Source organism: Oncorhynchus gorbuscha, unplaced genomic scaffold (assembly GCF_021184085.1).
Source record: "Oncorhynchus gorbuscha isolate QuinsamMale2020 ecotype Even-year unplaced genomic scaffold, OgorEven_v1.0 Un_scaffold_2745, whole genome shotgun sequence".
NCBI lineage: Eukaryota > Metazoa > Chordata > Actinopteri > Salmoniformes > Salmonidae > Oncorhynchus > Oncorhynchus gorbuscha.
This window is the reverse complement of record NW_025747173.1, coordinates 1-27,460: the sequence shown is the minus strand read 5'-3', so window position 1 is coordinate 27,460 and position 27,460 is coordinate 1. Positions and strand designations below refer to the sequence as shown.

The 27,460-nt window shown below is 38.0% G+C and overlaps 43 non-coding genes across 43 annotated transcripts; 37 read left to right on the top strand and 6 right to left on the bottom strand.

The window, feature by feature from the left end:
* Positions 1-290: 290 nt before the first annotated feature.
* On the top strand, positions 291-402 carry trnal-caa. Its single transcript has 2 exons — positions 291-328; positions 357-402. It is a non-coding gene; the product is annotated as a tRNA-Leu (tRNA).
* A 347-nt stretch (positions 403-749) lies between these two features.
* Positions 750-861, top strand: trnal-caa. Its single transcript has 2 exons — positions 750-787; positions 816-861. It is a non-coding gene; the product is annotated as a tRNA-Leu (tRNA).
* Positions 862-1,210: 349 nt separating this feature from the next.
* trnal-caa lies at positions 1,211-1,322 on the top strand. The gene is made up of 2 exons: positions 1,211-1,248; positions 1,277-1,322. It is a non-coding gene; the product is annotated as a tRNA-Leu (tRNA).
* A 348-nt stretch (positions 1,323-1,670) lies between these two features.
* On the top strand, positions 1,671-1,782 carry trnal-caa. Its single transcript has 2 exons — positions 1,671-1,708; positions 1,737-1,782. It is a non-coding gene; the product is annotated as a tRNA-Leu (tRNA).
* Positions 1,783-2,128: 346 nt separating this feature from the next.
* trnal-caa lies at positions 2,129-2,240 on the top strand. Its single transcript has 2 exons — positions 2,129-2,166; positions 2,195-2,240. It is a non-coding gene; the product is annotated as a tRNA-Leu (tRNA).
* Positions 2,241-2,587: 347 nt separating this feature from the next.
* trnal-caa lies at positions 2,588-2,698 on the top strand. Its single transcript has 2 exons — positions 2,588-2,625; positions 2,653-2,698. It is a non-coding gene; the product is annotated as a tRNA-Leu (tRNA).
* A 348-nt stretch (positions 2,699-3,046) lies between these two features.
* trnal-caa lies at positions 3,047-3,158 on the top strand. Its single transcript has 2 exons — positions 3,047-3,084; positions 3,113-3,158. It is a non-coding gene; the product is annotated as a tRNA-Leu (tRNA).
* A 348-nt stretch (positions 3,159-3,506) lies between these two features.
* Positions 3,507-3,618, top strand: trnal-caa. Its single transcript has 2 exons — positions 3,507-3,544; positions 3,573-3,618. It is a non-coding gene; the product is annotated as a tRNA-Leu (tRNA).
* A 349-nt stretch (positions 3,619-3,967) lies between these two features.
* Positions 3,968-4,078, top strand: trnal-caa. Its single transcript has 2 exons — positions 3,968-4,005; positions 4,033-4,078. It is a non-coding gene; the product is annotated as a tRNA-Leu (tRNA).
* A 349-nt stretch (positions 4,079-4,427) lies between these two features.
* On the top strand, positions 4,428-4,539 carry trnal-caa. Its single transcript has 2 exons — positions 4,428-4,465; positions 4,494-4,539. It is a non-coding gene; the product is annotated as a tRNA-Leu (tRNA).
* Positions 4,540-4,887: 348 nt separating this feature from the next.
* trnal-caa lies at positions 4,888-4,999 on the top strand. The gene is made up of 2 exons: positions 4,888-4,925; positions 4,954-4,999. It is a non-coding gene; the product is annotated as a tRNA-Leu (tRNA).
* Positions 5,000-5,348: 349 nt separating this feature from the next.
* On the top strand, positions 5,349-5,460 carry trnal-caa. The gene is made up of 2 exons: positions 5,349-5,386; positions 5,415-5,460. It is a non-coding gene; the product is annotated as a tRNA-Leu (tRNA).
* Positions 5,461-5,808: 348 nt separating this feature from the next.
* Positions 5,809-5,920, top strand: trnal-caa. Its single transcript has 2 exons — positions 5,809-5,846; positions 5,875-5,920. It is a non-coding gene; the product is annotated as a tRNA-Leu (tRNA).
* A 350-nt stretch (positions 5,921-6,270) lies between these two features.
* On the top strand, positions 6,271-6,382 carry trnal-caa. Its single transcript has 2 exons — positions 6,271-6,308; positions 6,337-6,382. It is a non-coding gene; the product is annotated as a tRNA-Leu (tRNA).
* Positions 6,383-6,731: 349 nt separating this feature from the next.
* trnal-caa lies at positions 6,732-6,843 on the top strand. The gene is made up of 2 exons: positions 6,732-6,769; positions 6,798-6,843. It is a non-coding gene; the product is annotated as a tRNA-Leu (tRNA).
* Positions 6,844-7,190: 347 nt separating this feature from the next.
* Positions 7,191-7,302, top strand: trnal-caa. Its single transcript has 2 exons — positions 7,191-7,228; positions 7,257-7,302. It is a non-coding gene; the product is annotated as a tRNA-Leu (tRNA).
* A 349-nt stretch (positions 7,303-7,651) lies between these two features.
* On the top strand, positions 7,652-7,763 carry trnal-caa. Its single transcript has 2 exons — positions 7,652-7,689; positions 7,718-7,763. It is a non-coding gene; the product is annotated as a tRNA-Leu (tRNA).
* A 348-nt stretch (positions 7,764-8,111) lies between these two features.
* trnal-caa lies at positions 8,112-8,223 on the top strand. Its single transcript has 2 exons — positions 8,112-8,149; positions 8,178-8,223. It is a non-coding gene; the product is annotated as a tRNA-Leu (tRNA).
* Positions 8,224-8,572: 349 nt separating this feature from the next.
* Positions 8,573-8,683, top strand: trnal-caa. The gene is made up of 2 exons: positions 8,573-8,610; positions 8,638-8,683. It is a non-coding gene; the product is annotated as a tRNA-Leu (tRNA).
* Positions 8,684-9,031: 348 nt separating this feature from the next.
* On the top strand, positions 9,032-9,143 carry trnal-caa. Its single transcript has 2 exons — positions 9,032-9,069; positions 9,098-9,143. It is a non-coding gene; the product is annotated as a tRNA-Leu (tRNA).
* A 348-nt stretch (positions 9,144-9,491) lies between these two features.
* On the top strand, positions 9,492-9,603 carry trnal-caa. Its single transcript has 2 exons — positions 9,492-9,529; positions 9,558-9,603. It is a non-coding gene; the product is annotated as a tRNA-Leu (tRNA).
* Positions 9,604-9,952: 349 nt separating this feature from the next.
* On the top strand, positions 9,953-10,063 carry trnal-caa. Its single transcript has 2 exons — positions 9,953-9,990; positions 10,018-10,063. It is a non-coding gene; the product is annotated as a tRNA-Leu (tRNA).
* Positions 10,064-10,412: 349 nt separating this feature from the next.
* trnal-caa lies at positions 10,413-10,524 on the top strand. The gene is made up of 2 exons: positions 10,413-10,450; positions 10,479-10,524. It is a non-coding gene; the product is annotated as a tRNA-Leu (tRNA).
* Positions 10,525-10,873: 349 nt separating this feature from the next.
* Positions 10,874-10,984, top strand: trnal-caa. Its single transcript has 2 exons — positions 10,874-10,911; positions 10,939-10,984. It is a non-coding gene; the product is annotated as a tRNA-Leu (tRNA).
* Positions 10,985-11,332: 348 nt separating this feature from the next.
* trnal-caa lies at positions 11,333-11,444 on the top strand. Its single transcript has 2 exons — positions 11,333-11,370; positions 11,399-11,444. It is a non-coding gene; the product is annotated as a tRNA-Leu (tRNA).
* Positions 11,445-11,792: 348 nt separating this feature from the next.
* trnal-caa lies at positions 11,793-11,904 on the top strand. Its single transcript has 2 exons — positions 11,793-11,830; positions 11,859-11,904. It is a non-coding gene; the product is annotated as a tRNA-Leu (tRNA).
* A 347-nt stretch (positions 11,905-12,251) lies between these two features.
* trnal-caa lies at positions 12,252-12,363 on the top strand. Its single transcript has 2 exons — positions 12,252-12,289; positions 12,318-12,363. It is a non-coding gene; the product is annotated as a tRNA-Leu (tRNA).
* Positions 12,364-12,712: 349 nt separating this feature from the next.
* trnal-caa lies at positions 12,713-12,824 on the top strand. The gene is made up of 2 exons: positions 12,713-12,750; positions 12,779-12,824. It is a non-coding gene; the product is annotated as a tRNA-Leu (tRNA).
* A 348-nt stretch (positions 12,825-13,172) lies between these two features.
* trnal-caa lies at positions 13,173-13,284 on the top strand. Its single transcript has 2 exons — positions 13,173-13,210; positions 13,239-13,284. It is a non-coding gene; the product is annotated as a tRNA-Leu (tRNA).
* A 344-nt stretch (positions 13,285-13,628) lies between these two features.
* trnal-caa lies at positions 13,629-13,740 on the top strand. Its single transcript has 2 exons — positions 13,629-13,666; positions 13,695-13,740. It is a non-coding gene; the product is annotated as a tRNA-Leu (tRNA).
* Positions 13,741-14,087: 347 nt separating this feature from the next.
* trnal-caa lies at positions 14,088-14,199 on the top strand. The gene is made up of 2 exons: positions 14,088-14,125; positions 14,154-14,199. It is a non-coding gene; the product is annotated as a tRNA-Leu (tRNA).
* A 348-nt stretch (positions 14,200-14,547) lies between these two features.
* Positions 14,548-14,659, top strand: trnal-caa. Its single transcript has 2 exons — positions 14,548-14,585; positions 14,614-14,659. It is a non-coding gene; the product is annotated as a tRNA-Leu (tRNA).
* Positions 14,660-15,007: 348 nt separating this feature from the next.
* Positions 15,008-15,118, top strand: trnal-caa. The gene is made up of 2 exons: positions 15,008-15,045; positions 15,073-15,118. It is a non-coding gene; the product is annotated as a tRNA-Leu (tRNA).
* A 349-nt stretch (positions 15,119-15,467) lies between these two features.
* On the top strand, positions 15,468-15,579 carry trnal-caa. Its single transcript has 2 exons — positions 15,468-15,505; positions 15,534-15,579. It is a non-coding gene; the product is annotated as a tRNA-Leu (tRNA).
* A 348-nt stretch (positions 15,580-15,927) lies between these two features.
* On the top strand, positions 15,928-16,039 carry trnal-caa. The gene is made up of 2 exons: positions 15,928-15,965; positions 15,994-16,039. It is a non-coding gene; the product is annotated as a tRNA-Leu (tRNA).
* A 348-nt stretch (positions 16,040-16,387) lies between these two features.
* Positions 16,388-16,499, top strand: trnal-caa. The gene is made up of 2 exons: positions 16,388-16,425; positions 16,454-16,499. It is a non-coding gene; the product is annotated as a tRNA-Leu (tRNA).
* Positions 16,500-16,848: 349 nt separating this feature from the next.
* trnal-caa lies at positions 16,849-16,960 on the top strand. Its single transcript has 2 exons — positions 16,849-16,886; positions 16,915-16,960. It is a non-coding gene; the product is annotated as a tRNA-Leu (tRNA).
* A 4,719-nt stretch (positions 16,961-21,679) lies between these two features.
* Positions 21,680-21,751, bottom strand: trnat-ugu. Its single transcript has one exon. It is a non-coding gene; the product is annotated as a tRNA-Thr (tRNA).
* Positions 21,752-22,220: 469 nt separating this feature from the next.
* Positions 22,221-22,292, bottom strand: trnaa-ugc. Its single transcript has one exon. It is a non-coding gene; the product is annotated as a tRNA-Ala (tRNA).
* A 1,369-nt stretch (positions 22,293-23,661) lies between these two features.
* Positions 23,662-23,733, bottom strand: trnat-ugu. The gene has a single exon. It is a non-coding gene; the product is annotated as a tRNA-Thr (tRNA).
* Positions 23,734-24,203: 470 nt separating this feature from the next.
* On the bottom strand, positions 24,204-24,275 carry trnaa-ugc. The gene has a single exon. It is a non-coding gene; the product is annotated as a tRNA-Ala (tRNA).
* A 1,366-nt stretch (positions 24,276-25,641) lies between these two features.
* trnat-ugu lies at positions 25,642-25,713 on the bottom strand. The gene has a single exon. It is a non-coding gene; the product is annotated as a tRNA-Thr (tRNA).
* Positions 25,714-26,183: 470 nt separating this feature from the next.
* trnaa-ugc lies at positions 26,184-26,255 on the bottom strand. Its single transcript has one exon. It is a non-coding gene; the product is annotated as a tRNA-Ala (tRNA).
* Between the last annotated feature and the right edge of the window lie 1,205 nt (positions 26,256-27,460).

Sequence of the window (27,460 nt, the reverse complement as noted above, 5' to 3'; positions counted from 1 at the left end):
AAAAGAAAACACATGAACAGTGATTAATCGTTTGATAGATGCCATAGTTTGAGAACAGACAACACATGAAATGCGAATAATCGTTCGACACATGTCATCATATGCCTAGTTTAGAATTCAAAAAGTTACTCAAATTCCATTAAAAAATGTTTTTTACTATATCTTTCATTAGCTTTTAACGTTTTTTGTTTATTTTTCTTTGTATCTTAAGATCTGCATGTTTCCATCAGACATATCAGACGTTATGTTATAGAATCATGAAAAAATATGAATTTTAAGGATTTTTAATTGTCAGGATGGCCGAGTGGTCTAAGGCGCCAGACTCAAGGTGAGAATCCTTCCTAGTTACAGGGGTATTCTGGTCTCCGATTGGAGGCGAGGGTTCAAATCCCTCTTCTGACACAGCTTTTGCCTTAAAAAAGTAGCTCTTTGTCAATACCGAAAAATTCTCCAAATGGTGAAAAGAAAACACATGAACAGTGATTAATCGTTTGATAGATGCCATAGTTTGAGAACAGACAACACATGAAATGCGAATAATCGTTCGACACATGTCATCATATGCCTAGTTTAGAATTCAAAAAGTTACTCAAATTCCATAAAAAAATGTTTTTTACTATATCTTTCATTAGCTTTTAACGTTTTTTGTTTATTTTTCTTTGTATCTTAAGATCTGCATGTTTCCATCAGACATATCAGACGTTATGTTATAGAATCATGAAAAAATATGAATTTTAAGATTTTTAATTGTCAGGATGGCCGAGTGGTCTAAGGCGCCAGACTCAAGGTGAGAATCCTTCCTAGTTACAGGGGTATTCTGGTCTCCGATTGGAGGCGAGGGTTCAAATCCCTCTTCTGACACAGCTTTTGCCTTAAAAAAGTAGCTCTTTGTCAATACCGAAAAATTCTCCAAATGGTGAAAAGAAAACACATGAACAGTGATTAATCGTTTGATAGATGCCATAGTTTGAGAACAGACAACACATGAAATGCGAATAATCGTTCGACACATGTCATCATATGCCTAGTTTAGAATTCAAAAAGTTACTCAAATTCCATTAAAAAAATGTTTTTTACTATATCTTTCATTAGCTTTTAACGTTTTTTGTTTATTTTTCTTTGTATCTTAAGATCTGCATGTTTCCATCAGACATATCAGACGTTATGTTATAGAATCATGAAAAAATATGAATTTTAAGGATTTTTAATTGTCAGGATGGCCGAGTGGTCTAAGGCGCCAGACTCAAGGTGAGAATCCTTCCTAGTTACAGGGGTATTCTGGTCTCCGATTGGAGGCGAGGGTTCAAATCCCTCTTCTGACACAGCTTTTGCCTTAAAAAAGTAGCTCTTTGTCAATACCGAAAAATTCTCCAAATGGTGAAAAGAAAACACATGAACAGTGATTAATCGTTTGATAGATGCCATAGTTTGAGAACAGACAACACATGAAATGCGAATAATCGTTCGACACATGTCATCATATGCCTAGTTTAGAATTCAAAAAGTTACTCAAATTCCATTAAAAAATGTTTTTTACTATATCTTTCATTAGCTTTTAACGTTTTTTGTTTATTTTTCTTTGTATCTTAAGATCTGCATGTTTCCATCAGACATATCAGACGTTATGTTATAGAATCATGAAAAAATATGAATTTTAAGGATTTTTAATTGTCAGGATGGCCGAGTGGTCTAAGGCGCCAGACTCAAGGTGAGAATCCTTCCTAGTTACAGGGGTATTCTGGTCTCCGATTGGAGGCGAGGGTTCAAATCCCTCTTCTGACACAGCTTTTGCCTTAAAAAAGTAGCTCTTTGTCAATACCGAAAAATTCTCCAAATGGTGAAAAGAAAACACATGAACAGTGATTAATCGTTTGATAGATGCCATAGTTTGAGAACAGACAACACATGAAATGCGAATAATCGTTCGACACATGTCATCATATGCCTAGTTTAGAATTCAAAAAGTTACTCAAATTCCATAAAAAATTTTTTTACTATATCTTTCATTAGCTTTTAACGTTTTTTGTTTATTTTTCTTTGTATCTTAAGATCTGCATGTTTCCATCAGACATATCAGACGTTATGTTATAGAATCATGAAAAAATATGAATTTTAAGGATTTTTAATTGTCAGGATGGCCGAGTGGTCTAAGGCGCCAGACTCAAGGTGAGAATCCTTCCTAGTTACAGGGGTATTCTGGTCTCCGATTGGAGGCGAGGGTTCAAATCCCTCTTCTGACACAGCTTTTGCCTTAAAAAAGTAGCTCTTTGTCAATACCGAAAAATTCTCCAAATGGTGAAAAGAAAACACATGAACAGTGATTAATCGTTTGATAGATGCCATAGTTTGAGAACAGACAACACATGAAATGCGAATAATCGTTCGACACATGTCATCATATGCCTAGTTTAGAATTCAAAAAGTTACTCAAATTCCATAAAAAAATGTTTTTTACTATATCTTTCATTAGCTTTTAACGTTTTTTGTTATTTTTCTTTGTATCTTAAGATCTGCATGTTTCCATCAGACATATCAGACGTTATGTTATAGAATCATGAAAAAATATGAATTTTAAGGATTTTTAATTGTCAGGATGGCCGAGTGGTCTAAGGCGCCAGACTCAAGGTGAGAATCCTTCCTAGTTACAGGGTATTCTGGTCTCCGATTGGAGGCGAGGGTTCAAATCCCTCTTCTGACACAGCTTTTGCCTTAAAAAAGTAGCTCTTTGTCAATACCGAAAAATTCTCCAAATGGTGAAAAGAAAACACATGAACAGTGATTAATCGTTTGATAGATGCCATAGTTTGAGAACAGACAACACATGAAATGCGAATAATCGTTCGACACATGTCATCATATGCCTAGTTTAGAATTCAAAAAGTTACTCAAATTCCATTAAAAAATGTTTTTTACTATATCTTTCATTAGCTTTTAACGTTTTTTGTTTATTTTTCTTTGTATCTTAAGATCTGCATGTTTCCATCAGACATATCAGACGTTATGTTATAGAATCATGAAAAAATATGAATTTTAAGGATTTTTAATTGTCAGGATGGCCGAGTGGTCTAAGGCGCCAGACTCAAGGTGAGAATCCTTCCTAGTTACAGGGGTATTCTGGTCTCCGATTGGAGGCGAGGGTTCAAATCCCTCTTCTGACACAGCTTTTGCCTTAAAAAAGTAGCTCTTTGTCAATACCGAAAAATTCTCCAAATGGTGAAAAGAAAACACATGAACAGTGATTAATCGTTTGATAGATGCCATAGTTTGAGAACAGACAACACATGAAATGCGAATAATCGTTCGACACATGTCATCATATGCCTAGTTTAGAATTCAAAAAGTTACTCAAATTCCATTAAAAAATGTTTTTTACTATATCTTTCATTAGCTTTTAACGTTTTTTGTTTATTTTTCTTTGTATCTTAAGATCTGCATGTTTCCATCAGACATATCAGACGTTATGTTATAGAATCATGAAAAAATATGAATTTTAAGGATTTTTAATTGTCAGGATGGCCGAGTGGTCTAAGGCGCCAGACTCAAGGTGAGAATCCTTCCTAGTTACAGGGGTATTCTGGTCTCCGATTGGAGGCGAGGGTTCAAATCCCTCTTCTGACACAGCTTTTGCCTTAAAAAAGTAGCTCTTTGTCAATACCGAAAAATTCTCCAAATGGTGAAAAGAAAACACATGAACAGTGATTAATCGTTTGATAGATGCCATAGTTTGAGAACAGACAACACATGAAATGCGAATAATCGTTCGACACATGTCATCATATGCCTAGTTTAGAATTCAAAAAGTTACTCAAATTCCATTAAAAAAATGTTTTTTACTATATCTTTCATTAGCTTTTAACGTTTTTTGTTTATTTTTCTTTGTATCTTAAGATCTGCATGTTTCCATCAGACATATCAGACGTTAAGTTATAGAATCATGAAAAAATATGAATTTTAAGGATTTTTAATTGTCAGGATGGCCGAGTGGTCTAAGGCGCCAGACTCAAGGTGAGAATCCTTCCTAGTTACAGGGTATTCTGGTCTCCGATTGGAGGCGAGGGTTCAAATCCCTCTTCTGACACAGCTTTTGCCTTAAAAAAGTAGCTCTTTGTCAATACCGAAAAATTCTCCAAATGGTGAAAAGAAAACACATGAACAGTGATTAATCGTTTGATAGATGCCATAGTTTGAGAACAGACAACACATGAAATGCGAATAATCGTTCGACACATGTCATCATATGCCTAGTTTAGAATTCAAAAAGTTACTCAAATTCCATTAAAAAAATGTTTTTTACTATATCTTTCATTAGCTTTTAACGTTTTTTGTTTATTTTTCTTTGTATCTTAAGATCTGCATGTTTCCATCAGACATATCAGACGTTAAGTTATAGAATCATGAAAAAATATGAATTTTAAGGATTTTTAATTGTCAGGATGGCCGAGTGGTCTAAGGCGCCAGACTCAAGGTGAGAATCCTTCCTAGTTACAGGGGTATTCTGGTCTCCGATTGGAGGCGAGGGTTCAAATCCCTCTTCTGACACAGCTTTTGCCTTAAAAAAGTAGCTCTTTGTCAATACCGAAAAATTCTCCAAATGGTGAAAAGAAAACACATGAACAGTGATTAATCGTTTGATAGATGCCATAGTTTGAGAACAGACAACACATGAAATGCGAATAATCGTTCGACACATGTCATCATATGCCTAGTTTAGAATTCAAAAAGTTACTCAAATTCCATTAAAAAATGTTTTTTACTATATCTTTCATTAGCTTTTAACGTTTTTTGTTTATTTTTCTTTGTATCTTAAGATCTGCATGTTTCCATCAGACATATCAGACGTTAAGTTATAGAATCATGAAAAAATATGAATTTTAAGGATTTTTAATTGTCAGGATGGCCGAGTGGTCTAAGGCGCCAGACTCAAGGTGAGAATCCTTCCTAGTTACATGGGTATTCTGGTCTCCGATTGGAGGCGAGGGTTCAAATCCCTCTTCTGACACAGCTTTTGCCTTAAAAAAGTAGCTCTTTGTCAATACCGAAAAATTCTCCAAATGGTGAAAAGAAAACACATGAACAGTGATTAATCGTTTGATAGATGCCATAGTTTGAGAACAGACAACACATGAAATGCGAATAATCGTTCGACACATGTCATCATATGCCTAGTTTAGAATTCAAAAAGTTACTCAAATTCCATTAAAAAAATGTTTTTTACTATATCTTTCATTAGCTTTTAACGTTTTTTGTTTATTTTTCTTTGTATCTTAAGATCTGCATGTTTCCATCAGACATATCAGACGTTAAGTTATAGAATCATGAAAAAATATGAATTTTAAGGATTTTTAATTGTCAGGATGGCCGAGTGGTCTAAGGCGCCAGACTCAAGGTGAGAATCCTTCCTAGTTACATGGGTATTCTGGTCTCCGATTGGAGGCGAGGGTTCAAATCCCTCTTCTGACACAGCTTTTGCCTTAAAAAAGTAGCTCTTTGTCAATACCGAAAAATTCTCCAAATGGTGAAAAGAAAACACATGAACAGTGATTAATCGTTTGATAGATGCCATAGTTTGAGAACAGACAACACATGAAATGCGAATAATCGTTCGACACATGTCATCATATGCCTAGTTTAGAATTCAAAAAGTTACTCAAATTCCATTAAAAAATGTTTTTTACTATATCTTTCATTAGCTTTTAACGTTTTTTGTTTATTTTTCTTTGTATCTTAAGATCTGCATGTTTCCATCAGACATATCAGACGTTAAGTTATAGAATCATGAAAAAATATGAATTTTAAGGATTTTTAATTGTCAGGATGGCCGAGTGGTCTAAGGCGCCAGACTCAAGGTGAGAATCCTTCCTAGTTACATGGGTATTCTGGTCTCCGATTGGAGGCGAGGGTTCAAATCCCTCTTCTGACACAGCTTTTGCCTTAAAAAAGTAGCTCTTTGTCAATACCGAAAAATTCTCCAAATGGTGAAAAAAGAAACACATGAACAGTGATTAATCGTTTGATAGATGCCATAGTTTGAGAACAGACAACACATGAAATGCGAATAATCGTTCGACACATGTCATCATATGCCTAGTTTAGAATTCAAAAAGTTACTCAAATTCCATTAAAAAAATGTTTTTTACTATATCTTTCATTAGCTTTTAACGTTTTTTGTTTATTTTTCTTTGTATCTTAAGATCTGCATGTTTCCATCAGACATATCAGACGTTAAGTTATAGAATCATGAAAAAATATGAATTTTAAGGATTTTTAATTGTCAGGATGGCCGAGTGGTCTAAGGCGCCAGACTCAAGGTGAGAATCCTTCCTAGTTACATGGGTATTCTGGTCTCCGATTGGAGGCGAGGGTTCAAATCCCTCTTCTGACACAGCTTTTGCCTTAAAAAAGTAGCTCTTTGTCAATACCGAAAAATTCTCCAAATGGTGAAAAGAAAACACATGAACAGTGATTAATCGTTTGATAGATGCCATAGTTTGAGAACAGACAACACATGAAATGCGAATAATCGTTCGACACATGTCATCATATGCCTAGTTTAGAATTCAAAAAGTTACTCAAATTCCATTAAAAAAATGTTTTTTACTATATCTTTCATTAGCTTTTAACGTTTTTTGTTTATTTTTCTTTGTATCTTAAGATCTGCATGTTTCCATCAGACATATCAGACGTTAAGTTATAGAATCATGAAAAAATATGAATTTTAAGGATTTTTAATTGTCAGGATGGCCGAGTGGTCTAAGGCGCCAGACTCAAGGTGAGAATCCTTCCTAGTTACATGGGTATTCTGGTCTCCGATTGGAGGCGAGGGTTCAAATCCCTCTTCTGACACAGCTTTTGCCTTAAAAAAGTAGCTCTTTGTCAATACCGAAAAATTCTCCAAATGGTGAAAAGAAAACACATGAACAGTGATTAATCGTTTGATAGATGCCATAGTTTGAGAACAGACAACACATGAAATGCGAATAATCGTTCGAACATGTCATCATATGCCTAGTTTAGAATTCAAAAAGTTACTCAAATTCCATTAAAAAATGTTTTTTACTATATCTTTCATTAGCTTTTAACGTTTTTTGTTTATTTTTCTTTGTATCTTAAGATCTGCATGTTTCCATCAGACATATCAGACGTTAAGTTATAGAATCATGAAAAAATATGAATTTTAAGGATTTTTAATTGTCAGGATGGCCGAGTGGTCTAAGGCGCCAGACTCAAGGTGAGAATCCTTCCTAGTTACATGGGTATTCTGGTCTCCGATTGGAGGCGAGGGTTCAAATCCCTCTTCTGACACAGCTTTTGCCTTAAAAAAGTAGCTCTTTGTCAATACCGAAAAATTCTCCAAATGGTGAAAAGAAAACACATGAACAGTGATTAATCGTTTGATAGATGCCATAGTTTGAGAACAGACAACACATGAAATGCGAATAATCGTTCGACACATGTCATCATATGCCTAGTTTAGAATTCAAAAAGTTACTCAAATTCCATTAAAAAAATGTTTTTTACTATATCTTTCATTAGCTTTTAACGTTTTTTGTTTATTTTTCTTTGTATCTTAAGATCTGCATGTTTCCATCAGACATATCAGACGTTAAGTTATAGAATCATGAAAAAATATGAATTTTAAGGATTTTTAATTGTCAGGATGGCCGAGTGGTCTAAGGCGCCAGACTCAAGGTGAGAATCCTTCCTAGTTACATGGGTATTCTGGTCTCCGATTGGAGGCGAGGGTTCAAATCCCTCTTCTGACACAGCTTTTGCCTTAAAAAAGTAGCTCTTTGTCAATACCGAAAAATTCTCCAAATGGTGAAAAGAAAACACATGAACAGTGATTAATCGTTTGATAGATGCCATAGTTTGAGAACAGACAACACATGAAATGCGAATAATCGTTCGACACATGTCATCATATGCCTAGTTTAGAATTCAAAAAGTTACTCAAATTCCATTAAAAAATGTTTTTTACTATATCTTTCATTAGCTTTTAACGTTTTTTGTTTATTTTTCTTTGTATCTTAAGATCTGCATGTTTCCATCAGACATATCAGACGTTAAGTTATAGAATCATGAAAAAATATGAATTTTAAGGATTTTTAATTGTCAGGATGGCCGAGTGGTCTAAGGCGCCAGACTCAAGGTGAGAATCCTTCCTAGTTACATGGGTATTCTGGTCTCCGATTGGAGGCGAGGGTTCAAATCCCTCTTCTGACACAGCTTTTGCCTTAAAAAAGTAGCTCTTTGTCAATACCGAAAAATTCTCCAAATGGTGAAAAGAAAACACATGAACAGTGATTAATCGTTTGATAGATGCCATAGTTTGAGAACAGACAACACATGAAATGCGAATAATCGTTCGACACATGTCATCATATGCCTAGTTTAGAATTCAAAAAGTTACTCAAATTCCATTAAAAAAATGTTTTTTACTATATCTTTCATTAGCTTTTAACGTTTTTTGTTTATTTTTCTTTGTATCTTAAGATCTGCATGTTTCCATCAGACATATCAGACGTTATGTTATAGAATCATGAAAAAATATGAATTTTAAGGATTTTTAATTGTCAGGATGGCCGAGTGGTCTAAGGCGCCAGACTCAAGGTGAGAATCCTTCCTAGTTACAGGGTATTCTGGTCTCCGATTGGAGGCGAGGGTTCAAATCCCTCTTCTGACACAGCTTTTGCCTTAAAAAAGTAGCTCTTTGTCAATACCGAAAAATTCTCCAAATGGTGAAAAGAAAACACATGAACAGTGATTAATCGTTTGATAGATGCCATAGTTTGAGAACAGACAACACATGAAATGCGAATAATCGTTCGACACATGTCATCATATGCCTAGTTTAGAATTCAAAAAGTTACTCAAATTCCATTAAAAAATGTTTTTTACTATATCTTTCATTAGCTTTTAACGTTTTTTGTTTATTTTTCTTTGTATCTTAAGATCTGCATGTTTCCATCAGACATATCAGACGTTATGTTATAGAATCATGAAAAAATATGAATTTTAAGGATTTTTAATTGTCAGGATGGCCGAGTGGTCTAAGGCGCCAGACTCAAGGTGAGAATCCTTCCTAGTTACAGGGGTATTCTGGTCTCCGATTGGAGGCGAGGGTTCAAATCCCTCTTCTGACACAGCTTTTGCCTTAAAAAAGTAGCTCTTTGTCAATACCGAAAAATTCTCCAAATGGTGAAAAGAAAACACATGAACAGTGATTAATCGTTTGATAGATGCCATAGTTTGAGAACAGACAACACATGAAATGCGAATAATCGTTCGACACATGTCATCATATGCCTAGTTTAGAATTCAAAAAGTTACTCAAATTCCATTAAAAAATGTTTTTTACTATATCTTTCATTAGCTTTTAACGTTTTTTGTTTATTTTTCTTTGTATCTTAAGATCTGCATGTTTCCATCAGACATATCAGACGTTATGTTATAGAATCATGAAAAAATATGAATTTTAAGGATTTTTAATTGTCAGGATGGCCGAGTGGTCTAAGGCGCCAGACTCAAGGTGAGAATCCTTCCTAGTTACAGGGGTATTCTGGTCTCCGATTGGAGGCGAGGGTTCAAATCCCTCTTCTGACACAGCTTTTGCCTTAAAAAAGTAGCTCTTTGTCAATACCGAAAAATTCTCCAAATGGTGAAAAGAAAACACATGAACAGTGATTAATCGTTTGATAGATGCCATAGTTTGAGAACAGACAACACATGAAATGCGAATAATCGTTCGACACATGTCATCATATGCCTAGTTTAGAATTCAAAAAGTTACTCAAATTCCATTAAAAAAATGTTTTTTACTATATCTTTCATTAGCTTTTAACGTTTTTTGTTTATTTTTCTTTGTATCTTAAGATCTGCATGTTTCCATCAGACATATCAGACGTTATGTTATAGAATCATGAAAAAATATGAATTTTAAGGATTTTTAATTGTCAGGATGGCCGAGTGGTCTAAGGCGCCAGACTCAAGGTGAGAATCCTTCCTAGTTACAGGGTATTCTGGTCTCCGATTGGAGGCGAGGGTTCAAATCCCTCTTCTGACACAGCTTTTGCCTTAAAAAAGTAGCTCTTTGTCAATACCGAAAAATTCTCCAAATGGTGAAAAGAAAACACATGAACAGTGATTAATCGTTTGATAGATGCCATAGTTTGAGAACAGACAACACATGAAATGCGAATAATCGTTCGACACATGTCATCATATGCCTAGTTTAGAATTCAAAAAGTTACTCAAATTCCATTAAAAAAATGTTTTTTACTATATCTTTCATTAGCTTTTAACGTTTTTTGTTTATTTTTCTTTGTATCTTAAGATCTGCATGTTTCCATCAGACATATCAGACGTTATGTTATAGAATCATGAAAAAATATGAATTTTAAGGATTTTTAATTGTCAGGATGGCCGAGTGGTCTAAGGCGCCAGACTCAAGGTGAGAATCCTTCCTAGTTACAGGGGTATTCTGGTCTCCGATTGGAGGCGAGGGTTCAAATCCCTCTTCTGACACAGCTTTTGCCTTAAAAAAGTAGCTCTTTGTCAATACCGAAAAATTCTCCAAATGGTGAAAAGAAAACACATGAACAGTGATTAATCGTTTGATAGATGCCATAGTTTGAGAACAGACAACACATGAAATGCGAATAATCGTTCGACACATGTCATCATATGCCTAGTTTAGAATTCAAAAAGTTACTCAAATTCCATTAAAAAAATGTTTTTTACTATATCTTTCATTAGCTTTTAACGTTTTTTGTTTATTTTTCTTTGTATCTTAAGATCTGCATGTTTCCATCAGACATATCAGACGTTATGTTATAGAATCATGAAAAAATATGAATTTTAAGGATTTTTAATTGTCAGGATGGCCGAGTGGTCTAAGGCGCCAGACTCAAGGTGAGAATCCTTCCTAGTTACAGGGTATTCTGGTCTCCGATTGGAGGCGAGGGTTCAAATCCCTCTTCTGACACAGCTTTTGCCTTAAAAAAAGTAGCTCTTTGTCAATACCGAAAAATTCTCCAAATGGTGAAAAGAAAACACATGAACAGTGATTAATCGTTTGATAGATGCCATAGTTTGAGAACAGACAACACATGAAATGCGAATAATCGTTCGACACATGTCATCATATGCCTAGTTTAGAATTCAAAAAGTTACTCAAATTCCATTAAAAAAATTTTTTACTATATCTTTCATTAGCTTTTAACGTTTTTTGTTTATTTTTCTTTGTATCTTAAGATCTGCATGTTTCCATCAGACATATCAGACGTTATGTTATAGAATCATGAAAAAATATGAATTTTAAGGATTTTTAATTGTCAGGATGGCTGAGTGGTCTAAGGCGCCAGACTCAAGGTGAGAATCCTTCCTAGTTACAGGGGTATTCTGGTCTCCGATTGGAGGCGAGGGTTCAAATCCCTCTTCTGACACAGCTTTTGCCTTAAAAAAGTAGCTCTTTGTCAATACCGAAAAATTCTCCAAATGGTGAAAAGAAAACACATGAACAGTGATTAATCGTTTGATAGATGCCATAGTTTGAGAACAGACAACACATGAAATGCGAATAATCGTTCGACACATGTCATCATATGCCTAGTTTAGAATTCAAAAAGTTACTCAAATTCCATAAAAAAATGTTTTTTACTATATCTTTCATTAGCTTTTAACGTTTTTTGTTTATTTTTCTTTGTATCTTAAGATCTGCATGTTTCCATCAGACATATCAGACGTTATGTTATAGAATCATGAAAAAATATGAATTTTAAGGATTTTTAATTGTCAGGATGGCCGAGTGGTCTAAGGCGCCAGACTCAAGGTGAGAATCCTTCCTAGTTACAGGGGTATTCTGGTCTCCGATTGGAGGCGAGGGTTCAAATCCCTCTTCTGACACAGCTTTTGCCTTAAAAAAGTAGCTCTTTGTCAATACCGAAAAATTCTCCAAATGGTGAAAAGAAAACACATGAACAGTGATTAATCGTTGATAGATGTCATAGTTTGAGAACAGACAACACATGAAATGCGAATAATCGTTCGACACATGTCATCATATGCCTAGTTTAGAATTCAAAAAGTTACTCAAATTCCATTAAAAAATGTTTTTTACTATATCTTTCATTAGCTTTTAACGTTTTTTGTTTATTTTTCTTTGTATCTTAAGATCTGCATGTTTCCATCAGACATATCAGACGTTATGTTATAGAATCATGAAAAAATATGAATTTTAAGGATTTTTAATTGTCAGGATGGCCGAGTGGTCTAAGGCGCCAGACTCAAGGTGAGAATCCTTCCTAGTTACAGGGGTATTCTGGTCTCCGATTGGAGGCGAGGGTTCAAATCCCTCTTCTGACACAGCTTTTGCCTTAAAAAAGTAGCTCTTTGTCAATACCGAAAAATTCTCCAAATGGTGAAAAGAAAACACATGAACAGTGATTAATCGTTTGATAGATGCCATAGTTTGAGAACAGACAACACATGAAATGCGAATAATCGTTCGACACATGTCATCATATGCCTAGTTTAGAATTCAAAAAGTTACTCAAATTCCATTAAAAAAATGTTTTTTACTATATCTTTCATTAGCTTTTAACGTTTTTTGTTTATTTTTCTTTGTATCTTAAGATCTGCATGTTTCCATCAGACATATCAGACGTTATGTTATAGAATCATGAAAAAATATGAATTTTAAGGATTTTTAATTGTCAGGATGGCCGAGTGGTCTAAGGCGCCAGACTCAAGGTGAGAATCCTTCCTAGTTACAGGGGTATTCTGGTCTCCGATTGGAGGCGAGGGTTCAAATCCCTCTTCTGACACAGCTTTTGCCTTAAAAAAGTAGCTCTTTGTCAATACCGAAAAATTCTCCAAATGGTGAAAAGAAAACACATGAACAGTGATTAATCGTTTGATAGATGCCATAGTTTGAGAACAGACAACACATGAAATGCGAATAATCGTTCGACACATGTCATCATATGCCTAGTTTAGAATTCAAAAAGTTACTCAAATTCCATTAAAAAATGTTTTTTACTATATCTTTCATTAGCTTTTAACGTTTTTTGTTTATTTTTCTTTGTATCTTAAGATCTGCATGTTTCCATCAGACATATCAGACGTTATGTTATAGAATCATGAAAAAATATGAATTTTAAGGATTTTTAATTGTCAGGATGGCCGAGTGGTCTAAGGCGCCAGACTCAAGGTGAGAATCCTTCCTAGTTACAGGGGTATTCTGGTCTCCGATTGGAGGCGAGGGTTCAAATCCCTCTTCTGACACAGCTTTTGCCTTAAAAAAGTAGCTCTTTGTCAATACCGAAAAATTCTCCAAATGGTGAAAAGAAAACACATGAACAGTGATTAATCGTTTGATAGATGCCATAGTTTGAGAACAGACAACACATGAAATGCGAATAATCGTTCGACACATGTCATCATATGCCTAGTTTAGAATTCAAAAGTTACTCAAATTCCATTAAAAAAGTTTTTACTATATCTTTCATTAGCTTTTAACGTTTTTTGTTTATTTTTCTTTGTATCTTAAGATCTGCATGTTTCCATCAGACATATCAGACGTTATGTTATAGAATCATGAAAAAATATGAATTTTAAGATTTTTAATTGTCAGGATGGCCGAGTGGTCTAAGGCGCCAGACTCAAGGTGAGAATCCTTCCTAGTTACAGGGGTATTCTGGTCTCCGATTGGAGGCGAGGGTTCAAATCCCTCTTCTGACACAGCTTTTGCCTTAAAAAAGTAGCTCTTTGTCAATACCGAAAAATTCTCCAAATGGTGAAAAGAAAACACATGAACAGTGATTAATCGTTTGATAGATGCCATAGTTTGAGAACAGACAACACATGAAATGCGAATAATCGTTCGACACATGTCATCATATGCCTAGTTTAGAATTCAAAAAGTTACTCAAATTCCATTAAAAAAATGTTTTTTACTATATCTTTCATTAGCTTTTAACGTTTTTTGTTTTTTTCTTTGTATCTTAAGATCTGCATGTTTCCATCAGACATATCAGACGTTATGTTATAGAATCATGAAAAAATATGAATTTTAAGGATTTTTAATTGTCAGGATGGCCGAGTGGTCTAAGGCGCCAGACTCAAGGTGAGAATCCTTCCTAGTTACAGGGGTATTCTGGTCTCCGATTGGAGGCGAGGGTTCAAATCCCTCTTCTGACACAGCTTTTGCCTTAAAAAAGTAGCTCTTTGTCAATACCGAAAAATTCTCCAAATGGTGAAAAGAAAACACATGAACAGTGATTAATCGTTTGATAGATGCCATAGTTTGAGAACAGACAACACATGAAATGCGAATAATCGTTCGACACATGTCATCATATGCCTAGTTTAGAATTCAAAAAGTTACTCAAATTCCATAAAAAAATGTTTTTTACTATATCTTTCATTAGCTTTTAACGTTTTTTGTTTATTTTTCTTTGTATCTTAAGATCTGCATGTTTCCATCAGACATATCAGACGTTATGTTATAGAATCATGAAAAAATATGAATTTTAAGGATTTTTAATTGTCAGGATGGCCGAGTGGTCTAAGGCGCCAGACTCAAGGTGAGAATCCTTCCTAGTTACAGGGGTATTCTGGTCTCCGATTGGAGGCGAGGGTTCAAATCCCTCTTCTGACACAGCTTTTGCCTTAAAAAAGTAGCTCTTTGTCAATACCGAAAAATTCTCCAAATGGTGAAAAGAAAACACATGAACAGTGATTAATCGTTTGATAGATGTCATAGTTTGAGAACAGACAACACATGAAATGCGAATAATCGTTCGACACATGTCATCATATGCCTAGTTTAGAATTCAAAAGTTACTCAAATTCCATTAAAAAATGTTTTTTACTATATCTTTCATTAGCTTTTAACGTTTTTTGTTGATTTTTTTCTTTGTATCTTAAGATCTGCATGTTTCCATCAGACATATCAGACGTTATGTTATAGAATCATGAAAAAATATGAATTTAAAGATTTTTAATTGTCAGGATGGCCGAGTGGTCTAAGGCGCCAGACTCAAGGTGAGAATCCTTCCTAGTTACAGGGTATTCTGGTCTCCGATTGGAGGCGAGGGTTCAAATCCCTCTTCTGACACAGCTTTTGCCTTAAAAATGTAGCTCTTTGTCAATACCGAAAAATTCTCCAAATGGTGAAAAGAAAACACATGAACAGTGATTAATCGTTTGATAGATGCCATAGTTTGAGAACAGACAACACATGAAATGCGAATAATCGTTCGACACATGTCATCATATGCCTAGTTTAGAATTCAAAAAGTTACTCAAATTCCATTAAAAAAATGTTTTTTACTATATCTTTCATTAGCTTTTAACGTTTTTTGTTTATTTTTCTTTGTATCTTAAGATCTGCATGTTTCCATCAGACATATCAGACGTTATGTTATAGAATCATGAAAAAATATGAATTTTAAGAATTTTTAATTGTCAGGATGGCCGAGTGGTCTAAGGCGCCAGACTCAAGGTGAGAATCCTTCCTAGTTACAGGGGTATTCTGGTCTCCGATTGGAGGCGAGGGTTCAAATCCCTCTTCTGACACGGCTTTTGCCTTAAAAAAGTAGCTCTTTGTCAATACCGAAAAATTCTCCAAATGGTGAAAAGAAAACACATGAACAGTGATTAATCGTTTGATAGATGCCATAGTTTGAGAACAGACAACACATGAAATGCGAATAATCGTTCGACACATGTCATCATATGCCTAGTTTAGAATTCAAAAAGTTACTCAAATTCCATTAAAAAAATGTTTTTTACTATATCTTTCATTAGCTTTTAACGTTTTTTGTTGATTTTTCTTTGTATCTTAAGATCTGCATGTTTCCATCAGACATATCAGACGTTATGTTATAGAATCATGAAAAAATATGAATTTTAAGATTTTTAATTGTCAGGATGGCCGAGTGGTCTAAGGCGCCAGACTCAAGGTGAGAATCCTTCCTAGTTACAGGGGTATTCTGGTCTCCGATTGGAGGCGAGGGTTCAAATCCCTCTTCTGACACGGCTTTTGCCTTAAAAAAGTAGCTCTTTGTCAATACCGAAAAATTCTCCAAATGGTGAAAAGAAAACACATGAACAGTGATTAATCGTTTGATAGATGCCATAGTTTGAGAACAGACAACACATGAAATGCGAATAATCGTTCGACACATGTCATCATATGCCTAGTTTAGAATTCAAAAAGTTACTCAAATTCCATAAAAAAATGTTTTTTACTATATCTTTCATTAGCTTTTAACGTTTTTTGTTTATTTTTCTTTGTATCTTAAGATCTGCATGTTTCCATCAGACATATCAGACGTTATGTTACAGAATCATGAAAAAATATGAATTTTAAGGATTTTTAATTGTCAGGATGGCCGAGTGGTCTAAGGCGCCAGACTCAAGGTGAGAATCCTTCCTAGTTACAGGGGTATTCTGGTCTCCGATTGGAGGCGAGGGTTCAAATCCCTCTTCTGACACAGCTTTTGCCTTAAAAAAGTAGCTCTTTGTCAATACCGAAAAATTCTCCAAATGGTGAAAAGAAAACACATGAACAGTGATTAATCGTTTGATATATGTCATAGTTTGAGAACAGACAACACATGAAATGCGAATAATCGTTCGACACATGTCATCATATGCCTAGTTTAGAATTCAAAAAGTTACTCAAATTCCATTAAAAAAATGTTTTTTACTATATCTTTCATTAGCTTTTAACGTTTTTTGTTGATTTTTCTTTGTATCTTAAGATCTGCATGTTTCCATCAGACATATCAGACGTTATGTTACAGAATCATGAAAAAATATGAATTTTAAGAATTTTTAATTGTCAGGATGGCCGAGTGGTCTAAGGCGCCAGACTCAAGGTGAGAATCCTTCCTAGTTACAGGGGTATTCTGGTCTCCGATTGGAGGCGAGGGTTCAAATCCCTCTTCTGACACAGCTTTTGCCTTAAAAAAGTAGCTCTAATACCGAAAAATTCTCCAAATGGTGAAAAGAAAACACATGAACAGTGATTAATCGTTTGATAGATGTCATAGTTTGAGAACAGACAACACATGAAATGCGAATAATCGTTCGACACATGTCATCATATGCCTAGTTTAGAATTCAAAAAGTTACTCAAATTCCATTAAAAAAATGTTTTTTACTATATCTTTCATTAGCTTTTAACGTTTTTTGTTGATTTTTCTTTGTATCTTAAGATCTGCATGTTTCCATCAGACATATCAGACGTTATGTTACAGAATCATGAAAAAATATGAATTTTAAGAATTGTTAATTGTCAGGATGGGCCGTCTTTGTATCAAAGATAATTGCGTAATTATCGTATTTCGCCGTCCTAACGTAGTCTTCACTAGCCAGCTAGCTAACGTCCACTGATTAGCTGCACTGGGAAAACTATTACACTCAACTGAACGACTTGATTAGTTTAGTGTTAGCTAGCTACATAGCTGTCTTTGCTGTCTTCGTATCATCGTATCCAAGATAATTGTGTTGTTTAGGTTTAGAGTGTGTAGTCTTAGAGTGATTATCTTAATTTACCGAGGTTAGCTAGCCAGCTATTTGTCGTCCTTAACGTAGGTGACTCTGCTAGCTAGCCAACAGCTAGCCAACGTCTTCTGTATAGAACTCAACTACCCGGTCGCATTCACAGGTTGTATCACATTTTCACTTCATTTCATTACAGTACAACGGTTTGATTTGTTTGATCGTAGCTAGCTACTTAGCTAGCTACATAGCCGTCTTTGTATCAAAGATAATTGTGTAGTCTAGAGCGATTTTCTAGGTTCGCTAGCCATCTATTGTCGTTCTTTTAACGCAACGTAACGTAAACAACACTGCTAGCTAGCCTGCTAGCCCCCGAATAGCAACACTGCAGAAACTATTACACTCAACGGAACGACTTGATTAGTGTAGTGTCAACAACGCACCCACTGCCAGCTGGCCTACTTCAGCAGTACTGTATCATTTTAATCATTTTAGTCAATAAGATTCTTGCTACGTAGCTTAACTTTCTGAACATTCGAGACGTGTAGTCCACTTGTCATTCCAATCTCCTTTGCATTAGCGTAGCCTCTTCTGTAGCCTGTCAACTATGTGTCTGTTTATCCCTGTTCTCTCCTCTCTGCACAGACCACACAAACGCTCCTCACCGCGTGGCCGCGGCCACCCTACTCTGGTGGTCCCAGCGCGCACGACCCACGTGGAGTTCCAGGTCTCCGGTAGCCTCTGGAACTGCCAATCTGCGGTCAACAAGGCAGAGTTCATCTCAGCCTATGCCTCCCTCCAGTCCCTCGACTTCTTGGCACTGACGGAAACATGGATCACCACAGACAACACTGCTACTCCTACTGCTCTCTCTTCGTCCGCCCACGTGTTCTCGCACACCCCGAGAGCGTCTGGTCAGCGGGGTGGTGGCACCGGGATCCTCATCTCTCCCAAGTGGTCATTCTCTCTTTCTCCCCTTACCCATCTGTCTATCGCCTCCTTTGAATTCCATGCTGTCACAGTTACTAGCCCTTTCAAGCTTAACATCCTTATCATTTATCGCCCTCCAGGTTCCCTCGGAGAGTTCATCAATGAGCTTGATGCCTTGATAAGCTCCTTTCCTGAGGACGGCTCACCTCTCACAGTTCTGGGCGACTTTAACCTCCCCACGTCTACCTTTGACTCTTTCCTCTCTGCCTCCTTCTTTCCACTCCTCTCCTCTTTTGACCTCACCCTCTCACCTTCCCCCCTACTCACAAGGCAGGCAATACGCTCGACCTCATCTTTACTAGATGCTGTTCTTCCACTAACCTCATTGCAACTCCCCTCCAAGTCTCCGACCACTGCCTTGTATCCTTTTCCCTCTCGCTCTCATCCAACACCTCCCACACTGCCCCTACTCGGATGGTATCGCGCCGTCCCAACCTTCGCTCTCTCTCCCCCGCTACTCTCTCCTCTTCCATCCTATCATCTCTTCCCTCCGCTCAAACCTTCTCCCACCTATCTCCTGATTCTGCCTCCTCAACCCTCCTCTCCTCCCTCTCTGCATCCCTTGACTCTCTATGTCCCCTATCCTCCAGGCCGGCTCGGTCCTCCCCTCCCGCTCCGTGGCTCGATGACTCATTGCGAGCTCACAGAACAGGGCTCCGGGCAGCCGAGCGGAAATGGAGGAAAACTCGCCTCCCTGCGGACCTGGCATCCTTTCACTCCCTCCTCTCTACATTTTCCTCCTCTGTCTCTGCTGCTAAAGCCACTTTCTACCACGCTAAATTCCAAGCATCTGCCTCTAACCCTAGGAAGCTCTTTGCCACCTTCTCCTCCCTCCTGAATCCTCCGCCCCCCCCCCCCCCCCTCCTCCCTCTCTGCAGATGACTTCGTCAACCATTTTGAAAAGAAGGTCGACGACATCCGATCCTCGTTTGCTAAGTCAAACGACACCGCTGGTTCTGCTCACACTGCCCTACCCTGTGCTCTGACCTCTTTCTCCCCTCTCTCTCCAGATGAAATCTCGCGTCTTGTGACGGCCGGCCGCCCAACAACCTGCCCGCTTGACCCTATCCCCTCCTCTCTTTCTCCAGACCATTTCCGGAGACCTTCTCCCTTACCTCACCTCGCTCATCAACTCATCCCTGACCGTTGGCTACATCCCTTCCGTCTAATGACCTTCTTGATCCAAATCAGTCAGGTTTCAAGACTAGTCATTCAACTGAGACTGCTCTCCTCTGTATCACGGAGGCGCTCCGCACTGCTAAAGCTAACTCTCTCTCCTCTGCTCTCATCCTTCTAGATCTATCGGCTGCCTTCGATACTGTGAACCATCAGATCCTCCTCTCCACCCTCTCCGAGTTGGGCATCTCCGGCGCGGCCCACGCTTGGATTGCGTCCTACCTGACAGGTCGCTCCTACCAGGTGGCGTGGCGAGAATCTGTCTCCTCACCACGCGCTCTCACCACTGGTGTCCCCCAGGGCTCTGTTCTTGGCCCTCTCCTATTCTCGCTATACACCAAGTCACTTGGCTCTGTCATAACCTCACATGGTCTCTCTTATCATTGCTATGCAGACGACACACAATTAATCTTCTCCTTTCCCCCTTCTGATGACCAGGTGGCGAATCGCATCTCTGCATGTCTGGCAGACATATCAGTGTGGATGACGGATCACCACCTCAAGCTGAACCTCGGCAAGACGGAGCTGCTCTTCCTCCCGGGGGAAGGACTGCCCGTTCCATGATCTCGCCATCACGGTTGACAACTCCATTGTGTCCTCCTCCCAGAGCGCCAAGAACCTTGGCGTGATCCTGGACAACACCCTGTCGTTCTCAACTAACATCAAGGCGGTGGCCCGTTCCTGTAGGTTCATGCTCTACAACATCCGCAGAGTACGACCCTGCCTCACACAGGAAGCGGCGCAGGTCCTAATCCAGGCACTTGTCATCTCCCGTCTGGATTACTGCAACTCGCTGTTGGCTGGGCTCCCTGCCTGTGCCATTAAACCCCTTCAACTCATCCAGAACGCCGCAGCCCGTCTGGTGTTCAACCTTCCCAAGTTCTCTCACGTCACCCCGCTCCTCCGTTCTCTCCACTGGCTTCCAGTTGAAGCTCGCATCCGCTACAAGACCATGGTGCTTGCCTACGGAGCTGTGAGGGGAACGGCACCTGTAAATGTAAGGTAAGGCAATAAATAGGCCATTGTAGCGAAGTTTTTACAATTTAGCAAATTAACACTGGAGTGATAGATGAGCAGATGATGATGTGCAAGTAGAAATAGATAGCCAATGTTTAAAGTTAGCAGTGTTGCCAACACCTCAGTAAGGAAAGTAGCTATTGGCTGTCCTAAAAGTCGCTAGAAGTTGCTAAATGATGTCATCACCTAATTTGCATAATTGTGCATGTAATTGTGATGGACACTGTAGGAGTGAGGAATAACATTGTGGAAGAGACAAAAAGTGAGAAAAATTAAAATGTCTGCAAGTATTCATACTTGCTAAATACAGTGACTAAGTCGCTAAGTTGGCAACACTGAAAGTTAGTGAGGGAATATGTCTCCAGCTTCAGCGATTTTTGCAATTCGTTCCAGTCATTGTCAGCAGAGAACTGTAAGGAAAGGCGGCCAAAGGAGGTGTTGGCTTTGGGGGATGACCAGTGAGATATACGTGTTGTTATCGTGACCAGTGAGCTGAGATAAGGCGGAGCTTTACCTAGCATAGACTAAAAAGATGACCTGGAGCGAGTCGGTCTGGCGATGAATATGTAGCGAGGGCCAGCCGACTACAGCATACAGGTCGTAGTGGCCATATCAATACAATTGACCTTTTCTTTACACTGTTCTAATGAAAGTACATTTCCATAATATCATCTAGCTTCCATAAACGTCGAACAAGGATTGAACCCATGTGCTTCAGTTTACAAAAACAGATGACTTAGCACATCTATTTCCTTCTTAAAATGTCAACATTCTGGAAAGTAGAGTTGTGCAAAAGCTAATTTCACAACTAAATATACTCATCAGAGAATTTGGGGATTAACTTCAGACCGCATGCATTTCAAGTAGTAGCTCAGAGACACATCCCCTTACAATATCATAGCAGGGTTGCCATTTTGAGAAGAAAAAAATTCTTCAAAGTCCTCCAGAGAAAAAAACCTTTCTTGGTAACAGGTATCTTTCAGTAAGGCACAGATGGGATTTGAACCCATGATCTTCGGTTTACAAGACCGACACCTTACCGCTTGGCCACCATGCCACTCTTTGCTGCAAGATATTAATCAACATTCTGGAAAGTAGGAGTTGTGTAATGTGAATTTGGCACACAACTAAACTCAGTGGAGAACCTTGGGATTGAACCAAGGACCTCATACATAAATAGCATGCACTCCCCTTCTGAGCTTCGATACCATTTTATTTGCAGATAAAATGCAATATTAATACAATGTACTTTTTATATACACCACTCCATTGAAACTACAATGAAATGATAGCAGCAATTCTAAATACAAGCAAGTATGGACAGTCATCTAACCCATGAACTTCAGTTTTTGAAAATGATGCAATTGAAGTTGGCAACCATGCCACTTCTGTTCCATAAATGTACGAACAGGGATTGAACACATGTCCTTCAGATTACAAGCGCAATTATTCAGCACATCTCTGTTTCCTGCTGAGAATTTCAACATTCTGGAAAGAAGGAGATGGGTCATTGCAAAAAAATGTTATGGAGAAGCTGGGGATTGAACCCAGGACCTCATACATGCAAAGCATGCGCTCTACCACTGAGCTACATCCCCTTTCTGTGAAAGAAAAATATGTTTCTTATTTTTTTAAATTTCACCTATAATTATCCAGGTAAGCCAGTTGAGAACAAGTTTTCATATTCAACTGCGACCTGGCCAAGATAAAGCAAAGCAGCGCAACACAAACAACAACACAGAGTTACAGATGGAATAAACAAGCGTACAGTCAATAACACAATAGAAGAAGAAAAAGAAAGTCTATATACAGTGCGTGCAAATGGAGGTAAGGCAATAAATAGGCCATTGTAGCGAAGTTTTTACAATTTAGCAAATTAACACTGGAGTGATAGATGAGCAGATGATGATGTGCAAGTAGAAATATTGGTGTGCAAAGAGCAAAGTAAATTAAAACAATATGGGGATTAGGTAGGTAGATTGGGTGGGCTATTTACAGATGGGCTTTGTACAGCTGCAGCGATCAGTTAGCTGCTCAGATAGCCAATGTTTAAAGTTAGCAGTGTTGCCAACACCTCAGTAAGGAAAGTAGCTATTGGCTGTCCTAAAAGTCGCTAGAAGTTGCTAAATGATGTCATCACCTAATTTGCATAATTGTGCATGTAATTGTGATGGACACTGTAGGAGTGAGGAATAACATTGTGGAAGAGACAAAAAGTGAGAAAAATTAAAATGTCTGCAAGTATTCATACTTGCTAAATACAGTGACTAAGTCGCTAAGTTGGCAACACTGAAAGTTAGTGAGGGAATATGTCTCCAGCTTCAGCGATTTTTGCAATTCGTTCCAGTCATTGTCAGCAGAGAACTGTAAGGAAAGGCGGCCAAAGGAGGTGTTGGCTTTGGGGGATGACCAGTGAGATATACCTGCTGGAGCGCGTGCTACGGGTGGGTGTTGTTATCGTGACCAGTGAGCTGAGATAAGGCGGAGCTTTACCTAGCATAGACTAAAAAGATGACCTGGAGCGAGTCGGTCTGGCGATGAATATGTAGCGAGGGCCAGCCGACTACAGCATACAGGTCGTAGTGGCCATATCAATACAATTGACCTTTTCTTTACACTGTTCTAATGAAAGTACATTTCCATAATATCATCTAGCTTCCATAAACGTCGAACAAGGATTGAACCCATGTGCTTCAGTTTACAAAAACAGATGACTTAGCACATCTATTTCCTTCTTAAAATGTCAACATTCTGGAAAGTAGAGTTGTGCAAAAGCTAATTTCACAACTAAATATACTCATCAGAGAATTTGGGGATTAACTTCAGACCGCATGCATTTCAAGTAGTAGCTCAGAGACACATCCCCTTACAATATCATAGCAGGGTTGCCATTTTGAGAAGAAAAAAAATTCTTCAAAGTCCTCCAGAGAAAAAAAAACCTTTCTTGGTAACAGGTATCTTTCAGTAAGGCACAGATGGGATTTGAACCCATGATCTTCGGTTTACAAGACCGACACCTTACCGCTTGGCCACCATGCCACTCTTTGCTGCAAGATATTAATCAACATTCTGGAAAGTAGGAGTTGTGTAATGTGAATTTGGCACACAACTAAACTCAGTGGAGAACCTTGGGATTGAACCAAGGACCTCATACATAAATAGCATGCACTCCCCTTCTGAGCTTCGATACCATTTTATTTGCAGATAAAATGCAATATTAATACAATGTACTTTTTATATACACCACTCCATTGAAACTACAATGAAATGATAGCAGCAATTCTAAATACAAGCAAGTATGGACAGTCATCTAACCCATGAACTTCAGTTTTTGAAAATGATGCAATTGAAGTTGGCAACCATGCCACTTCTGTTCCATAAATGTACGAACAGGGATTGAACACATGTCCTTCAGATTACAAGCGCAAATTATTCAGCACATCTCTGTTTCCTGCTGAGAATTTCAACATTCTGGAAAGAAGGAGATGGGTCATTGCAAAAAAATGTTATGGAGAAGCTGGGGATTGAACCCAGGACCTCATACATGCAAAGCATGCGCTCTACCACTGAGCTACATCCCCTTTCTGTGAAAGAAAAATATGTTTCTTATTTTTTTAAATTTCACCTATAATTATCCAGGTAAGCCAGTTGAGAACAAGTTTTCATATTCAACTGCGACCTGGCCAAGATAAAGCAAAGCAGCGCAACACAAACAACAACACAGAGTTACAGATGGAATAAACAAGCGTACAGTCAATAACACAATAGAAGAAGAAAAAGAAAGTCTATATACAGTGCGTGCAAATGGAGGTAAGGCAATAAATAGGCCATTGTAGCGAAGTTTTTACAATTTAGCAAATTAACACTGGAGTGATAGATGAGCAGATGATGATGTGCAAGTAGAAATATTGGTGTGCAAAGAGCAGAAAGTAAATTAAAACATATGGGGATTAGGTAGGTAGATTGGGTGGGCTATTTACAGATGGGCTTTGTACAGCTGCAGCGATCAGTTAGCTGCTCAGATAGCCAATGTTTAAAGTTAGCAGTGTTGCCAACACCTCAGTAAGGAAAGTAGCTATTGGCTGTCCTAAAAGTCGCTAGAAGTTGCTAAATGATGTCATCACCTAATTTGCATAATTGTGCATGTAATTGTGATGGACACTGTAGGAGTGAGGAATAACATTGTGGAAGAGACAAAAAGTGAGAAAAATTAAAATGTCTGCAAGTATTCATACTTGCTAAATACAGTGACTAAGTCGCTAAGTTGGCAACACTGAAAGTTAGTGAGGGAATATGTCTCCAGCTTCAGCGATTTTTGCAATTCGTTCCAGTCATTGTCAGCAGAGAACTGTAAGGAAAGGCGGCCAAAGGAGGTGTTGGCTTTGGGGGATGACCAGTGAGATATACCTGCTGGAGCGCGTGCTACGGGTGGGTGTTGTTATCGTGACCAGTGAGCTGAGATAAGGCGGAGCTTTACCTAGCATAGACTAAAAAGATGACCTGGAGCGAGTCGGTCTGGCGATGAATATGTAGCGAGGGCCAGCCGACTACAGCATACAGGTCGTAGTGGCCATATCAATACAATTGACCTTTTCTTTACACTGTTCTAATGAAAGTACATTTCCATAATATCATCTAGCTTCCATAAACGTCGAACAAGGATTGAACCCATGTGCTTCAGTTTACAAAAACAGATGACTTAGCACATCTATTTCCTTCTTAAAATGTCAACATTCTGGAAAGTAGAGTTGTGCAAAAGCTAATTTCACAACTAAATATACTCATCAGAGAATTTGGGGATTAACTTCAGACCGCATGCATTTCAAGTAGTAGCTCAGAGACACATCCCCTTACAATATCATAGCAGGGTTGCCATTTTGAGAAGAAAAAAATTCTTCAAAGTCCTCCAGAGAAAAAAAAACCTTTCTTGGTAACAGGTATTCAGTAAGGCACAGATGGGATTTGAACCCATGATCTTCGGTTTACAAGACCGACACCTTACCGCTTGGCCACCATGCCACTCTTTGCTGCAAGATATTAATCAACATTCTGGAAAGTAGGAGTTGTGTAATGTGAATTTGGCACACAACTAAACTCAGTGGAGAACCTTGGGATTGAACCAAGGACCTCATACATAAATAGCATGCACTCCCCTTCTGAGCTTCGATACCATTTTATTTGCAGATAAAATGCAATATTAATACAATGTACTTTTTATATACACCACTCCATTGAAACTACAATGAAATGATAGCAGCAATTCTAAATACAAGCAAGTATGGACAGTCATCTAACCCATGAACTTCAGTTTTTGAAAATGATGCAATTGAAGTTGGCAACCATGCCACTTCTGTTCCATAAATGTACGAACAGGGATTGAACACATGTCCTTCAGATTACAAGCGCAAATTATTCAGCACATCTCTGTTTCCTGCTGAGAATTTCAACATTCTGGAAAGAAGGAGATGGGTCATTGCAAAAAAATGTTATGGAGAAGCTGGGGATTGAACCCAGGACCTCATACATGCAAAGCATGCGCTCTACCACTGAGCTACATCCCCTTTCTGTGAAAGAAAAATATGTTTCTTATTTTTTTAAATTTCACCTATAATTATCCAGGTAAGCCAGTTGAGAACAAGTTTTCATATTCAACTGCGACCTGGCCAAGATAAAGCAAAGCAGCGCAACACAAACAACAACACAGAGTTACAGATGGAATAAACAAGCGTACAGTCAATAACACAATAGAAGAAGAAAAAGAAAGTCTATATACAGTGCGTGCAAATGGAGGTAAGGCAATAAATAGGCCATTGTAGCGAAGTTTTTACAATTTAGCAAATTAACACTGGAGTGATAGATGAGCAGATGATGATGTGCAAGTAGAAATATTGGTGTGCAAAGAGCAGAAAGTAAATTAAAACAATATGGGGATTAGGTAGGTAGATTGGGTGGGCTATTTACAGATGGGCTTTGTACAGCTGCAGCGATCAGTTAGCTGCTCAGATAGCCAATGTTTAAAGTTAGCAGTGTTGCCAACACCTCAGTAAGGAAAGTAGCTATTGGCTGTCCTAAAAGTCGCTAGAAGTTGCTAAATGATGTCATCACCTAATTTGCATAATTGTGCATGTAATTGTGATGGACACTGTAGGAGTGAGGAATAACATTGTGGAAGAGACAAAAAGTGAGAAAAATTAAAATGTCTGCAAGTATTCATACTTGCTAAATACAGTGACTAAGTCGCTAAGTTGGCAACACTGAAAGTTAGTGAGGGAATATGTCTCCAGCTTCAGCGATTTTTGCAATTCGTTCCAGTCATTGTCAGCAGAGAACTGTAAGGAAAGGCGGCCAAAGGAGGTGTTGGCTTTGGGGGATGACCAGTGAGATATACCTGCTGGAGCGCGTGCTACGGGTGGGTGTTGTTATCGTGACCAGTGAGCTGTAAGGCGGAGCTTTACCTAGCATAGACTAAAAAGATGACCTGGAGCGAGTCGGTCTGGCGATGAATATGTAGCGAGGGCCAGCCGACTACAGCATACAGGTCGTAGTGGCCATATCAATACAATTGACCTTTTCTTTACACTGTTCTAATGAAAGTACATTTCCATAATATCATCTAGCTTCCATAAACGTCGAACAAGGATTGAACCCATGTGCTTCAGTTTACAAAAACAGATGACTTAGCACATCTATTTCCTTCTTAAAATGTCAACATTCTGGAAAGTAGAGTTGTGCAAAAGCTAATTTCACAACTAAATATACTCATCAG